A 14,402-nucleotide genomic window follows, 5' to 3' on the forward strand; every position below is an offset into this window, starting at 1 on the left:
CCTAGGTATGAAAGCCCCATAGCTACGAACTAAAATTAGCATGTGAGCTCTTCGTAAAATATGTTTTCAAGGCAGTTTTGAAATCCAATATGGCGGCAATCGTGTGGCTGGCTGTTCTAACCACAGACAATCCACCATCTTTCCCAGCCTTCCCAGCACTCATTTAAACAATGTTAGTGTATACCTATATGTAAAGTTTATTGATCTTACTCAAGATTGCAGTTGTAATCAGCAATTGTAATCAGCATTTTGTTGCCTATATTAGTGAAAGTATGAAACTTGTTATTCCCGGGGTTTTGGTCTGAACTGAATTCATTTTTACCTTGTAATGATGGTTTTATCCTTACTGCCATCACAACTGAAACTCCACAGCACTTATTTGATTGTAATTATACACATTTTGGTCTTAATTCACTCCACATTGCACTTGAACCATGTTGCTGTTCCTGGTTCCTAAGTACTCACTCCACAAACACAGTTACGAGCAGCAGACGACAACACTAATTATGAGGTGCAAAGCTTTACTCCCTTAATTGTTTACTTTACTCATTATTTAGTTTAACTTTACTTCAAAATGTTTATTTAATTCATGTCTATTATCCCATTTTTGCAACCAAATTAGCCCCGAAAAATTGAAAAATTACAAATATTTCGGATGTTTACTTATGAGCAGATGACACGAGGAAAAATGACTCATCATTGCCTCTAGTGGAGCGTCACACCTTCGCCGATGCATTTACAAACTGTTTCCACGAATTCTAGTTGTCATAGTAATGCAGTAATGATAAAATTGCCATAATATGCATATGTATATACTACAAATAGATACGCTAATTTCACTTATTTCCCCGGTTTTGTGTAAGTCTTCTACCCAGTTTGGAGGGTAAACACATACCAATTGACAACACTGATAAACAATTGAAGAGCGCAAAAGGCCGCAAAGAATGCCGTAGTCCCCTTCGATAAGTACCTAGTCCCCTTCCATAAGTGCTGGTTAGAGGTCGGGTTACGATTGTTGTGATGAAAGTGCCCCAGCATCTATGGGTACAAGTGGTGTGCGGATTTAGCACAGGAAATGGGAAGTTTGTTGACATAAGCGACTCCACAAACATTGAGATGGCTTCAATCTTCTAAAGTGTTTTAATTGTAAGTAAAAATTTTGAAAGCGTTTTGGGGTTGTGGGCACTGCGTTGGCCACCCTTTTCATTAGCCTCAGCGGCGTGGTTGGTATGGTATTAGCGTCCCGCCTTGGTGGTTGCGGGTTTGATTCTCGGCCATTCCATTGAGGAGTGAGAGATGTGTATTTCTGGTGATAGAAGTTCACTCTCGAAGTCGTTGGTCCCGTTGCTGAATAACCACTGGTTCCATGCAACGTAAAAGCACCATACAAACAAACAAACCCTTTTCATTACCCTTTGTTTAAATCTTAGAATATGGCCTTAATTTCTAACTTTGGAGAAAATACTTACTTTGAAAGGAGAGTAGAGGTCTTGAGCTCCTGCTATCACCACCAACAACTCATGACTGATGACCATCTCCGGTGTCAGGAGTGTTAAAGTACTTTTTCGGAGGGTGGCCAAAACCTCGGTAGTTGGTGAGTTGGCCAGTCCACTTGGTTGTTTACCTTAGTGAAAGCTAACAATTAAAATTTGTGTAGAATTTGTTGGAATCGCATCGGAATAAGCCATGGAAACATTAAATAGTATAGGGTAATGCATTGTGTTAAACAGTATAGGGTAATGCATTGCTGTGCGGACAGGTGGACACTACTGCTGCGCGGACACTTTCCCAAAAAATAACTTTAGCACTTCCAGTCATAACCCAACCAGCGTGGAAACAACAGATCGAGACCTCTACTTTCCTCTCGAAGTAAGTGTTTTCTTTCAAGTCACAAAATAATGCTATAATTTCTGGTTAAACAGAATGAAAGTCTAGCCATGTGTGATGCAAACTCCATGGCGCTTTCGAAATTTTACTTATAACACCTTACGTGTACAAGATTGACGCCATTTCGGTATTTGTGGAGTCACTTGTGTCCATAAACTTTAAATTAACTGTGCTAAATCTGCACACCACTTTTACCGAGAGACGCTGGGACACTTTATTCACAACAATCTTAAATGACGAGGTGTATCGGCTCTGGCCGGGAAAATGTCATTTATTCGGGAAGAAGAAGAAGAGTGCGGTAGATCACATTTAAATAATTAGATGAGCCTTGGAGTTTCCTGATGTTGATGATCGTTTGAAGCGTATTGCTCCACATAACACAGTTTTTTTTGTTCTAAAAATTAAAAGTGGGTACGCCAGTTTTATGAATGTCAAAACAGCTAGCGGGAGGAGTTATGTAAATTAAATAATTAGTAGAGGGAGAATTCAGATCGGGATTAGAAGGTAAGGTACAGGTGTGTTGTTGGTGGAGACATCCAGGGTGTCAGGGAAACAAAGATGGCGGAAGGGGGTAGTAAACAACAAGTCATGAAAATTGAAGTTACAACGAACGCCAAGGGTAGTAGGCATGTCAAACCTTCAGAAAAAGCAAATTAAAAGAAGTAACAGAAAACACTTTAGAGAGAATGACGTCTCCCTGTTAGACATCAAAGAAAGTTCAAAAGTAGGCCTGTTAGATGAAAATAGTAAACTATTAGATTTTGACAATGGCGATGATTTTTTAGCTACGTCCACCAGAAGGACGAAATGATAGGGAGGAGTCACCTGCCCGTGTGGACAATACAAGGTCCAGCTAGGCCCAGAGGAATGTGCAGAGGTGACAAATGCAAAAAATGGTTCTGCATTCAATGTATAGATGGAAACTCAGGCCTAACCAGCCTCAAATGAAGAATTTCTTGAGGTCATCAAAATGACAGAAAAAGTAAAAGGTTTATACTGGTACTGCATGAGTTGCTGTTGAGGAAGAAACAACTGGGTTGTGTGTAGAATGTAAGAGAGGGTACAGACAAAAAGGGTCTGTAAGCCAGGATGAGGTAATTGCTATGAGAAAGGAGATAGAGGACAAATCCCAGATCAACAAGAATTTGGAAAAAATGGTGTATGATGGAATAAAAAATGCAGAGAAAGTAAAAAAGGAAAACAAATTAATGGAAGATGAACTACAATTACTCAAAGGAGATTGTAGATTGTAGAAAACAGGAGGACAGTCAGTAATCAATGGAGTCTCATAGAAGACCTAAAAACCCTAATTGAAAACTTAGTGAAGGATATGGAAAACAAAGCAGGTACACCCATAGAAAGGCCGACTAAAATAACGTTCAGACCAGAAAGTAACCTACCTAGCGCTGATGACGAGCAATGGCCCAAAGAGCGAAGCCATGAACGGGAACAAGATCAACGGAGGGAATTGAAAGAAACCAAAGAATCAGGGGAAAATCAAAGTGCATCTTAAGATAAGGATAGGCTAACAATAGCTGAGTGCAGGTTCTTTAGAGCAGGAAAGTGTAAGAAAGGAGAGTCTTGTGATTACCAGCATAAGTGGAATAGCAGAATCTATAAAAGATCACAAAATAGTCAGGAGAGAAAAGAGGTAAGCCAAAGGACAGTATGTAAGTTCTACAAAGAGGGTTACTGCAAATATGGCAGGAACTGTAAATGTAATCACAGATATATTACCCAGAATAGGACTATGATAAGAGGAAACTGAAGGAGGCTAAAGAATGGAAATGTAGGTAGTTCAAAGAGGGTCACTACAAATATGGAAGCAACTGTAAATACAGTCACAGAATCAGAAGCCGAAATGGGCCTATGATATACGGAAAGGAAAGGTACCCAAAAGTGAGACACACGTTGACTATGAGCCAGAATAAAGGATCAAGCAGAGATGAGGATGAGCAGTATATGTGTAGGTTTTTTAAAAATAAGGTACCTTGTCCATGGAATGAAATGGGATGCCGCTTCAGGTGCTACAGCACACAAAACCTTGGAAGGAGTAGCCAGGGATGGAAAACCACAAGAAAATACAAAGTAAAAACTGAAATGGATAGGTTAAAAGAGAGAATGGAAGCAGTGGCTAACAAGGTACATTTTTTTAGAAATGAGGAATACACAAGTAGAGATGCCAAACCCAGTGTCATGGGCAGAAGTAGTAAGAAACCCCATGGGGTCCAACATGAGTGGACCATACATAGGGAGAAGTCAGTAGGGATAGGGGCAAGTAAGACTAAATACAATAGTAAAAAGACAAGAAGAAGTATAAAGAAAAAAACGACTATACACTAACTGTGGAATATTATGTAAATATTAGGGGCATCAAGTCAAAATTAGACTCCTTGAAAGAAATAATAGAGAAGGTGGACCCAGTAATAATGTGCCTAACAGAAACTCACCTCCACGAAAATGAATATGCGGAAATAACTGGTTACAAGGTGTTCCAAAACAATAGGAGTGGGAATGGAGGAGGTGTCCTAATAGGAATTAAGAATGAACTGGCAAGGGGGTGTCACAGTACAAAACTAAAGAAGAAAAAAAAACCAAACTCAACATGAAGCTGTCTGGGTAAGTATCAATAACGGCACAACAAAATAAGGTTAGGTGTTATATATGCCCCGCAGGAAATAAGTGCAAAAATGACCAGCTGATAAGTATGTACTCCTCAATAAAAGATGAAATAAATAATGCAGAGGAAAACAAGGAAAAAGTAATGATCCTGGGAGACTTCAACTGCAAAATAGGGAAAGTCATCTCCAACAATAAGGAAGAAGTGACTAAGGGAGGAAAAGCGCTGCTGAACCTAATCAAACAAAACAAACTAATGTTATTAAATAATCATAGAAAATGCACTGGAACATGGACAAGAATACAAAATATGCAGAAGTCTATTATCGACTATGTAATGATAGGGAAAAGAAGAGAGGAGGAGTACAGGTAATGGAAATAGATGAAACAAAAGACATAAACTCCATACAGGATATCCCTCTGAAACTGACGCACTGTGCTGTAGAGTTGTCATGAACTGGAGGATAGTATGCGAAGGAAGCAAGAGTGGAAAATGTGTGATAGACATAAGAAAAGCTGAAAAGATTACAAAGACAGGCAAGCCTTGGTAGAAATAGCAAGAGAAAATGGTCCAATAAAACAGAATACACCAAATGGCAAACAGAACTGGACAAGATATTGATAATGTAAGAAAAAAAACCAAAGGGAAAAAGAACAAATCAAGAGTATTAAGAGACCTAATGAGGGCTAGAAGGAGAATAAAAAAGGAAGGGAAAAAGTTCATTAGTACAGAAAAGAAGAGGATATGGCAGGTACAGAGAAATTAATAAGTGAATACATTATTAGAGAAAAAATGAAGGAAGGTGGCATTAGAATAAAGGAGACAGCAGCTGAAATAAAATCCAAAATCAAAGGGGGAGTACATGGGAGCAGCCTTTTGGAACTTCAAGAAAAAAACTTGACGGTACGAAACCAAATAATGTGGTGGCAGTAAGAATCAAGGAAGGGAAAGTATATAATGTTGAAGAAATTAAAAGAGATATGAACAATACTATAAAGATCTATTCATATTAGATAAACCTAAGATGAAATCAGTAGGCTAGCAGATGAAATTAACCTCCAGTACCAGAAATGGATGTCCATGTGGGACAGGAAAAACGGAAAAAATCCAAAAGTCTAGTATTCAAGATGTAGAAAAAGCAGTAAAGAACCTGAAGAATAAATACACCCCCGACTGTCAAGATATAAGTAATATAATTTAAAAAGTTTGGGTCCAGAAATGACAAAGTCTGGCACTCTTAATTGGAGACATTGAAGAGGAGTTAAACACTCCGGATGAATGGAATGGGAAAAAGAAAAATATACACTGCATAAAAAAGGAAGCAAACTGGAATTAGAACAACAAGAGAGGGATGGATTCATTACAAGTAACATAAGCAAGGTATTTTGAAAAAGTGAGGATGGAAATAACGAAGGATGAGTTAAACCAGAAGATAAGCCGGTTCCAATGTGGTGGCATAGAGGGAAGATCCACAGATTTTGATCAACCTGCTAACCTTAAACGCAGTGATTGACTACAACTCACTGTTAGGAGCCCCTACGTACATATGGTTTTGGGATGCGTATAAATGCTTTGACAAACTGGATCTGAAGGACTGCATCAAAGAGATAGGGAAAATGATAGGATGGAAAGATGCATGGTTGATAAGAAAATGAATGAAAATGGCAAAGCAGTCATAAGATGCCCCAGCGGGAGAAACTGACACATTGACGTAACAGAAAATGTGAGGCAAGGTACAACCCTTTTTGGCCCAAAGCTATGCAGCATAGTGACTGACAGAGTAAAAGATTTAAGCAGGAAGAATGTAACACTCATAAGAAACGTAGCAATAGAGTCCCTAATATTTGTTGATGATATAATGTTCCCCACAAGCAGGAAAGAAGGAGTAGAAATGGCAATTTGCAACTGCCGTAGCCTAGAGCGGCTTAAGAAATTTACATTTAATACGAAGCCAAGTAAGTCAGCAGTGCTAGTAATAGATAAAAAAGCAAAGAAATCAGATGTACAAATAAAAACAAAACTTAAAAATGGCCCAATTAGTAGCGTGAAAGAATATAAGTACTTAGGAGAATGGTACACACTGAATGGCTCAAAGGAAGCAAAGTATTAAAATGAGAAATCAAAAGGTTGAGTACCTACTAAGAGAAATCAGAAGATAGGATGTTAACAAAGTAGGAAACATGGCACTAGAAGTAAGGAAAAAGATCTATGAAACAGTAGTTGTACCAACCTTATTTGCAACATAGAGGCGTGGAGTAACGTAACGGAAAATGAATTAAATACGCTAGAGAAAATGCAATATAGGATCCTCCGAGGAATGTATGAACAACCTAATGCACGCGTCCGTATTAATTGGGGAATTATAGCTGAGTCCGGCATATGGCCAGTAGCCAACAGAATTGAATATAAGAAGTTAATGTTTTTCCACAACATAATAAATTCGGAGGAGAAAAGGTTAGTAAAAGAAATAGTTGAAGATCAGTTAAGAGCCCCATATGGGCAATGTTGGACAAAAAGTGTGGTGAACAAATGCACCAAATATGATATAGAAATTAATGGACTAAGAGAATATCCAAAGCAGCACTGAAAAAGGAAATAAAGAAAAAAATTAATCAAAGATATCCAAGTGACTTAGAGAGAAAAGAGAAAGAAATGAAGAAGCTAAGATTCATAGACGACTTCGAGGAAAACAAGTACATAGGGAATTGGAACAAGGATGCCTGTATCGTTATGAAAGCCAGACTGAATATGTTGAACTTAAAGGCCAACTTCCGGGGCAAATTTCATGACGAGGACTGTGAAATATGTAGAGTGGGGATGGACACAACCTAACATTTATTCGACGTGTCAATTTACTACAAAAGCAGATAAGATATAAATTTAGGGACACTTATCCCCTAACAGAAAACTGGGAGAATATATAAGGATAGCCCTCAAAATTAAGATGTTCTTAGCCTGGAAAGCGATGGATGTCAAAGCTAAGTAACACGGCTCTGCCTCACTTATAAAGAAGAAGATATGAAGGGAGTTTGGGTAAAAGTAAAAGCTTTGAACCTCATAGTGTAGTGTGCCCGCAACTGTGTTTGTGGAGTGAGCGCCTAGGAACCAGGAACCTAGTTAAAGACCAGAATAAGGTTATGAATTGCATATTTTTTATCACGTATTCATTTAAAAATATTTGTTGTTGTAAAAATAACCAGATTCCTGACACAAATTTCATCAGTTTTGCTGTAATATAGCTACGGTGTTGCCAGTTGTGTTTTGTGTTTACCCTCCAAACTTGGGATAAGACTTACAAAAAACAGTGGAAGTGATTTACGTATATATTTGTAATATATATATATACTATATATATATATATATATATATATATATATATATATATATATATATATATATATATATATATATATATATATATATGTATACATACATAAATATTTGAGCAATTTTATTATTATTGCATTACTATGACATCTAGAATTCATGGAAACAGTTTGTAAAGGCATTGGCGTTGGGAACGATGACTAGCATCCCTAGCACGCATTAAAGATTACATTTGTTTCATCCGTACAATTATTAAAATTTTAAGCAAATTTTATCATTTTTAAAATTTCAGCCATAAAATTAAAAAAAAAAATTTCAAAGTCAAAATAGTAATGTAGACTTAAATAAATGAAAAGGGCTAGCAAAAAAAGCCATTTTTTTTGTCAAACAATTCACTAACCCGTCGTCTGCTCGACACGTGGATTCTGGCTGCCCGACATACAAAATTATTCCTGCTGTGAACAAGCTCCCGTATTTTGAGTTGAATTTGGAGTGAATTAAGAACGAAATGTGTAAAATTACAATCAAATAAGCACAGTTTCATTTGTGATGGCAGCAAGGATAAAACCTCCGATGACAAAGTAAAAATGCATTTCAGTTCAAAACATGATCGCAAGAATAAGACATCTCATACTTTCACTAATATAGGCAACAAAATGTTTTATTGTGCTGATTACAACTGCAATATTGAGTAAAAGCAATGAACGTTACATAGATACGCAAATAATTGTTCAAATTAACGCTGGGAAGGCTTGGAAGGACATGTCCATCAGTGTATGCCTGGTCTCCGCGAGACGAGACCACACCATATTAGATTTCAAAACTGCTCACATGCTTATTTTAGTTCGTATGGCGGTTTCATATATCTCATTTTGTTGACAAACTTCAATGCAAGTGCACGCACAGTGATGCTTTACCCTAGTAGGCTAGATCGAATTGCACTGACTAACCTGTATAGGTAATATCATAACTTCGGATGTTGAGATACTATAGTAAATTCACATCAGCCGTGCATTTGATGTCTAGGCCAGTCCCTTACGACGCTCCTGATTGGCTGATGATAAGCTAGCGACAGGACTGGAAACTCTGTCTCTCGAGAGAGTTAATATAGGGAGGATGTATGTTCCACCTCTCCTGAGGGATGCTTTGGAAAGACATACCCCTCAGGAGAGGTGGAACAAACATCCTGCCTATGTGAACTCTTGAGAGAGACTGAGAGTTTCCAGCCCGTCATTGGCTTATCAACAGCCAATCAGGAGCTCCGTAAGGGACTGGCCTAGACATCAGATGCACCAGTGATGTGAATCAACTATAGTCTATAGGCACAGCTTATTAGGTACACACCTAAGGAAGAATGAGTAACCTATGTATCAGAATGGGAAGGAAATCCCTAGGAGTGTCTTGATGCCACGTTGCAAGAGTAATAGGTAGTCCTGATAAACTGTGGCTGATTAAGAGAGAGAGAGATGCAATGAACTCATGCTTGGCTGCTGACCAGTGAGGTCAAATTTGATAGCATCTTTCCTTAGGCAAGTTGTACATAAAGGGTAAATGACTGACCGGCCACCTCCTGTCATGCCCAAGTTCAGCAAGGCCTGCAAAGCACATAGCATCCTTACCGCTTTCAGTAGCCACCCCAAAGTCAGGTGCCTCTGTCTGTAGATTATCCCTGATGCTATTAAATGGTCATGGTTTTCAACATTTACAATTACTGACTTATGATCACTTGCAGGCACTAAGAGGTATTGTGTACATATGGGTTGCTTTTGATATCGCAGTGTACATACTTTACGTACTGTGCACAGAAAAGAGGTCCAGTGGAAAATCCAAATAACAGGGTAGTCTAGCATAGCATGGTGTTCCACTGAGATTGCTTTCCGTTGTTCATTTTTTGTGGCTAACCTAGTCAATGTGTTTTTATTTTACATAACATTCATTACTACAGTGATAGATTGCCTGTGTGTGATGATACAGTTACTTGATCTTGAATATGTACTAGTTTTGAAAGGCTAGGTTATTGTAGCAAGGTTTTTGAATGAGAAAACTGTGTCATATTTTCGGGTGATTATTTATGTAAAATGGGTACGTTTTTAATTGAATTAATATATACATATTTTTCTTGTTTTTTTATGTTTATTAACTTGATGTTTGCATAGTCAGGGTTCAATAAATTTTTTGGTAACTTTTCCTATGTTAGTTTATTAACTAATTGGATAACTCCATTTTGGATGTAATTGCACCTCCTTTGAACATATTAATGCAGTTAATGGGGTATTATGATAGAAGGGAAATATGTTGATAATGTAGAAGTAGTAAAAAGGTTAGTGTATGTGAAAGGATCGGTCAGAGTATGTTTGAGATAGTTTGTTAATGTGGAAAGAGTGAAGGATGAAAGGTTGCTGAAAGCAGTTTGAAATCCAGACGGGTTAGGAAGGAGGGGGATACGTAGAGAAGGTTGGATAGATGGTGTTAAAAGAGTTATTGGAATGGAAATGAAGTACCCTACCTTCATACTCAGGCATCACAAGATTGCACATTGGATAGAGTGCAGGAGCGTTTGTCACACAGCTGGTGAGCCTTCTGTGTAGGGGTGTGAAGTGGTTAATGCTGTGGAATGAATGCAAAAGCTTCATCCAGGATTCGGCAGTTTAAGTATGAATGTGGCATTAATTGTTGTAGCTATTATCATCTCTCTTGGTCTACCACGGAAAATGATAATATATAGGTGAGTGTGTATGCATAAATGTAGGCATTACCGAGATGACGCAGAATAGGAGGAAAAAGGTGAAACGGAAAAACTTTATTCAGCAGACCAACTAAACTACACTTAGACTGAGTGAAATTAAGTTTTATTTTAAAGTTGGTCCGCATGACAGTTATGTGTATTCGCAGAGTATATTTCTGCAATAGCTTAGCTTGGGTTAATTTTGAAAGCTTTCTTCTCAGTAAGACTGAAGTTTACTGAACTGCGAATTCATTTTGCAAATTGACATCCGGTGTGCCGTCCACATTTATAACCTTTGTATCCCACGCTTATCTCTTCGCCAGGGTGTAATGGCCTGTAGTATCTTTCATTCCTTCTACTTTATCTTCGCCCCTTTCACATGATGAGAGTTGAATCTCCTTTTTTCCCTGTTTGTTTAATCTTTGCTTGGGCTTTAAAAGACAGATGCGTGTTTTCAGTAAATGCTGTTTTTTAAAGTAGTAGTTGTTTTATTTTTTCAAATCCTCGTTTAGGATAAAACTTCCTATATAACTCATATACTATATATAGGCGCCTTAGTGGAGTGGTTGGTTGGTGTTTGCCTCTCACCTCGGTGGTCGCGGGTTCGATTCTCGGCCATTCCATTGAGGAGTGAGAGATGTGAATTTCTGGTGATAGAAGTTCACTCTCGACGTGGTTCGGAAGTCACGTAAGCCGTTGGTCCCGTTGCTGAATAACACACTGGTTCCATGCAACGTAAAAACACCATACAAACAAACAAACAAATATATCTATATATATATATATATCCATATATATATATATATACACACACACACACACTATATATATATATATATATATATATATTATATATATATATATATATATATATATTATATATATAGTATATATTTACATATATATAGTATACAAACAATAATCGGGTTGTTAACCTTATCTCTTGCCGGTTAGAGACAGATGCAAAACGCTGGATTCCTCGAAGATGCTGAAATGAAAAAACAACCAGGATAGCTTACCAGTGCACCTTGGGGTCAATGACGCGCTTCGAAGATCACGAGTTTCATGTGTGTAGCGTGCATGCCTCTTGTGTGCCAATCGGTGAGTGTGTTCGTAATGAACAGAAAATGACATAATCTGAAGCAAAAGTTGCAAAGGGGGCACTCACTGATTTTGGTTGATAGAGTCTAGAAAAAGGGAAGTGAGGTGAGGCACACTTTCTTTATTGACGAACTTTAATGTTTTTATGGTGTCATAATTATGGTGTATTTATTTCAGATGGATTCGAAGTCACCTATGGGTTTCTCTTGACTGATTTTGACTATTAATAAACTATGAATGTTTGGACAATTAAGGGAAGAGGGGGTACTTATTAAATATGATTTTGAGAGGAATATGATAGTTTAAAGTTTCTTTTTGAGTCAGGGTTAATTAATTTTATTCCATTCTCATGTTAGCCAATTTTGGGAAATAAAAAGTATATTTTTGTAACCACGAGAGTTTGCCTTAGCCTAGTTTGACTGTCAGCCAACTCCAGAGAAGGCATTCAACGGAACAATGGTAGGTTATGTTACCAATTAGATGTTTTGTTGCATTTTGTTTAAACGAGCGTCATTTGACCTCGTTAGGGATTTTCCCTGTTATATATATATATATATATATATTATATATATATATATATATATATATATATACGTACATACAGACACACGGATATTTATAATCCAAAGTCGTAGGACCTTTATTTATTTATTTATTTATTTATTTGTATTTGGCCACAGCTGTGATGTTGCAAGAGACGACTTTCGTTCTTCAAAGATGAATGGATGTCAAGAGATACTCTGCGCAGAAAGGTAAGTACACCAACTACATAATAACTTTTGCTGTACGTGTGTTGTTTGAAGTTATGTTCATTCGTCATTTGAGTGTGATTATACCATGTTCATTCATCTTTGAAGTGTGGCTATACCGACGCACCATTTGAATCGTTCACTTTGCGGGGAAAGTGATAGATGGTAAGTGTAAAGACAACATCCCTTCATTGGAGTGACCCTTAGGTTTAGACAGATTGTGCTTCGGTGTTTCGGTAGCCTCATGGCCACGTACGTTTATACTAGATGTGCAGTACATTTAAATATATGCAGAGAGAAAATGACGATTCGTCTGAGATAGCTAAATGAAATAGTGTTGTATGAAGAAAACACAGTCTTGATCCGATAGTCACCATTTTCAATGTCTGTTAAATGCAGCGGATTACATTGATGCAGGACAGGACGATGTAAGACTGGAATGGTTAATGTCAGGTTTAGAAGGCTTCTGTATATAATGGGTAGTAAAGGAGGGGGGGGGGGGACTCAAGAAGTTGACGCCTGTCAAGGCGCAAGTAGTAGAAGATATTAGGTACTCGAGTAACTGACCAATGGAGCGTGGAGTTACAAGGATTAGCCCATCCGAGGAGACATCGTGTGCTCACGGAGGATACACGTTGAGAGCAATTTTGAGATTGTATGATAGAAACCGATAGAGCGGCAGCCCGGACCATTGAGATGCAACGAACGAGATGCCGACTGTAACCCCAACTGGTATTTATGAGTAGACAATTGTAAACTGTGAAACTGACCGTCTGCTGAAAATATGTGGGTGGCTTACCTAACAAGCACCACTAATTGCTTGTTAGATTTTGGGTATAGATCCAGGGTATGGGACACCAGATGAAACTAATATATAATATATCTGCAGACTTTCCTGATTATAGAATGACCAGTGATAGCCAATCTGTAGGGTGGGTTCCCCTCGACAGACACACTGAAAAAAAAAGGGGGAGGGGGGGAACGGGTTAATTGGATCTAGATCCAACTTAGGAGATACCAAGTAAAATTTACACTACAATAGCACTGCACATCCTTGAGTACTACAGTGGTAATGACAGACATTTTAGTATGTGGTTACCCCGTGACAGACACCCCACAACGAGTGGGAAGGGGGAGAGAGGATCTGCATCCAAACTTTGTACTACAATTGCACTACACATCCTAGAGTACTGTGGTGATAATGACGCATTTCAGTGGGTGGTTACCCCTTGACAGACACCCCAATACGAGTGGGGAGGGTGAGGGTGAGGGGGAGACAGATTCTACTCCAAAATTGTAGATACCAAGTAAAATTTGTACTACAATTGCACTGCACATCCTAAAGTAGATTGGTGGTAATGACAGACATTTTAGTGGGTGGTTACCCCCTGACAGACACAGGGGGAGGGAGAGTCTGTCAGGGGGTAACCACCCGCTAAAATGTCTGTCATTATCACCACAGTACTCTAGGATGTGCAGTGCAATTGTAGTACAAATTTTAGTTGGTATCTACAATGTTGGGATGCAGATCCTGTCTCACCCTCCCCCTCCCCCTCCCCACTCGTTGTGGGGTGTCTGTCAGGGGGTAACCACCCACTAAAATGTCTGTTATTACCACCACAGTATTCTAGGATGTGCAGTGCTATTGTAGTTTAAATTTTACTCGGTATCTCCTAAGTTGGATCTAGATCCAATTAGCCCTCCCTTTTCAGTGCGTCTGTCAGAGGGAACCCACCCTTCAAAGTGTCTGTCACTGGTCATTCTATAATCAGTAGAGTCTGCAGATATATTATATATTAGTTTCATCTGGTATCTCATATATTGGATCTAGACCCAAAATCTAACAAGCAATTAGTGATGCTTGTTAGGTAAGCCACCCATATATTTTCGACAGACGGTCAGTTTCACAGTTTACAATTGTTTACTCCTAAATACCAGTATGGGTTACAGTCGGCATCTCGTTCGTTGCATCTCAATGGTCCTGGCTGCGGGA

General features: G+C 38.4%; 1 long non-coding RNA gene across 1 annotated transcript in view; it reads left to right on the top strand.

Moving 5' to 3' along the window:
• LOC135198141 (uncharacterized) overlaps positions 1 to 14,402 on the top strand; it is a 171,853-nt gene that overhangs the window by 763 nt on the left and 156,688 nt on the right. The window contains exon 2 of the long non-coding RNA XR_010310734.1: positions 12,341 to 12,412. This is a non-coding gene — a long non-coding RNA (uncharacterized LOC135198141). The remainder of the gene's footprint in view (positions 1 to 12,340; positions 12,413 to 14,402) is intronic.

Source organism: Macrobrachium nipponense, chromosome 21 (assembly GCF_015104395.2).
Source record: "Macrobrachium nipponense isolate FS-2020 chromosome 21, ASM1510439v2, whole genome shotgun sequence".
Classification (NCBI taxonomy): Eukaryota; Metazoa; Arthropoda; class Malacostraca; order Decapoda; family Palaemonidae; genus Macrobrachium; species Macrobrachium nipponense.